We start from the raw sequence: 2,500 nt of genomic DNA, 5'->3' as shown, positions 1-2,500 counted from the left end.
TTTCTGTGTCTATCCCTTTGTCTATCCGACGCTAATTACTGCCAAGGCAACTAATATTAGGCTTAAACAATTTGTAGGTTTATGTATTTGATTATAATACAGTGTTAAACGACTCATTTCTATATCAATCTATATGTGTAAACAAAATGGTCAGTACACCAGTGGTCAGTAGCCAGAATTATTCCAGGAATAGCCATACAATTGTAATCCTTTGTTATGAAGAAGTTGTCAAATTTCAACCTGAACGGTGTTTTTTTCCGTGGATTGCCTATAGCGACGACTCCTGCCCGCATACCGCTCAGCAAAGCGGCCTGCCCTTTTCTCCCAGCGTTTCTGTGTTACGGACCTCAGCTGCCCTTTCTGTATCACGTCTTTTCTCCCCCCATCCTTTTCCCTTCCTCTCCCTTACCTCCCCATACCTGGAGATGAAACCCAGGTAGAATTTGAATCTGCTGTCTGATTTTTCAGTAAACCTATTTGTGTGTATTGTTTATTTGCATTTGTGTGGACACGGACAAGTGTTTTGCTTTCTTCAAAACCTTATCTATACATTGAAGTGGATTATGATCACATTTTTTTTTTTTTTTTTTTTTTTTTACCATTTATCTGGCTAAAAAATCTAAAACCAAAAAAAAAGCTAAAATTTCAATGAAAATTATCTAATATTATTAATATGCTAAAATATCTGCCTAAATACATTAAAGCTCAAAAATCTTTAAAAATATATAAGAATACAGTGTAAGCCGGAATGTGCGAGCGAAGAGAGTGAGAGTGTCATAGGGTTGATTATGTAGGTTACTTTCTTGACTGGTGAACATACACTGATATACTTGAAAGTAAATATACGATTAAATGAACACATATTCAGAAACAGGGGAGAATGAAGGGGAAACAGAAAATAAAGACAGAGAGCAAAAGAGAAGGACAAGACAGAAAAAAGGTAAGACGTGTTCCGCATGTTCACCGGACCTCTACCCCCCTTTCCTTCCCCCTTCCTCCCTTCACCTCATACCCTTCCTTCCCTCCTCCCCTCAGCCACCTCCCTTCCTCCTTCCTCCCCTCACGTCTCTCTCCCCTCACCCCCTACCCTCCCCCTACCGGCCCTTTCTCCACGTACCCACTCCCTACCACTCTACCCCATAGGGATTCGCCTGACACACTACCCTCTCCTTAAACGTGACCCGCGATTTTTCCAGAAGGGACGCGACATAAAACGAGTGAACGGCCTCAGTCAACGTGCCACGGGCGATCTGTAATAAGGCGCTGATATCCGTGTCCTGGAAGCGGGTGCCGTCGCCCCACACGTAGTCGGCGCCAGAAGTTTTGCGAAGGTCCACCCAGAAGGCGCGGGAAGCTGCGGGAGGGAAGGGTGGGTAAGCGCCATGGGGGGAGGGAATGCATAGTTTGACATACTGCTAATAGATAAAGACGGCAAGCACAGACACAAACGAATGTGTGAATGTGCGGGTTTGTGTGTGTGTGTGTTTGGTGTGTGTATGTGTGTGTGCGTGTGCGTGTGCGTGTGTGTGTGCGCGCGCGTGTGTGTGTGTGTGTGTGTGTTATACACATGTGAACAAACAGATATGAGTGAGTCGTTCTCTCCATTTCGAATGCATAGGTAATTCATGGCCCTTTGTGATTTTTCTAAAAATACCTTTGGTATTAAGAAGATTACCTCCCTTCCAAAATATGAAAATATATAAAAAAAATAGAGAAATTTGTCCCCTCTTCCTTATTATGTTTAACTCCTATCGAAGGAGAGGAAAATTATTTTGTCAGGGGAAATTCTTCAAAAGTGTCGTGAAACACTGATATTGCAGGGAGCGCCTAAGAATGTCAATTGAAAAATTATTCCGGACCTTCTTCAGGCCTTCGCTTCAAGCCGATGGAAATGGGACTAGTTTCATTACACTGAAAAGGACAAGGGTACATTCATTCCATTTTCTTTTGTTCTCATATGGGAGATATGTGCCAATAAAAGATATTTCTAAGAAAGAACAATAGAGGATGAATACGAGGCTGAAACCGAAAAAGGTCGAAAAGGATGACCTGAGCAGTGGGAGAAAAACTTCACTTCAAGCTTCACTTTTCACCCCAAGCTTTACTCACCTCTAGCTTCTCTTTTCACCCCAAGCTTCCTTTTTCATCTCAAGTTTCACTCTTCACCCCAAGCTCCACTCTTCACCTCAAGCTTCATTCTTCACATCAACATACATTTCAAGCTTCACTTTTCAATTCAATATTCACTGTCCATATCAAACTTCTCATCTCAAGCTTCACACTTCATTACAAGCTTCACACTTCATTACAAGCTTCACACTTCATCACAAGCTTCACACTTCATTACAAGCTTCACACTTCATTACAAGCTTCACACTTCATTACAAGCTTCACACTTCATCACAAGCTTCACACTTCATTACAAGCTTCACACTTCATCACAAGCTTCACACTTCATCACAAGCTTCACACTTCATCACAAGCTTCACACTACATCACA

General features: G+C 42.1%; 1 protein-coding gene across 3 annotated transcripts in view; it reads left to right on the top strand.

The window, feature by feature from the left end:
- Positions 1-245, top strand: part of LOC125025018 — a 14,646-nt gene extending 14,401 nt beyond the window's left edge. For all 3 annotated transcript variants that reach the window (XM_047612858.1, XM_047612857.1, XM_047612859.1), the window contains one exon: positions 1-245. This exon is cut by the window's left edge and continues 905 nt beyond it. The gene's annotated coding sequence lies outside the window, so the exon portion shown is untranslated.
- The last annotated feature ends 2,255 nt before the right edge of the window (positions 246-2,500 follow it).

Source organism: Penaeus chinensis, chromosome 4 (assembly GCF_019202785.1).
Source record: "Penaeus chinensis breed Huanghai No. 1 chromosome 4, ASM1920278v2, whole genome shotgun sequence".
Taxonomy (NCBI): Eukaryota; Metazoa; Arthropoda; class Malacostraca; order Decapoda; family Penaeidae; genus Penaeus; species Penaeus chinensis.
This window is presented reverse-complemented; position numbering and strand designations above follow the sequence as displayed.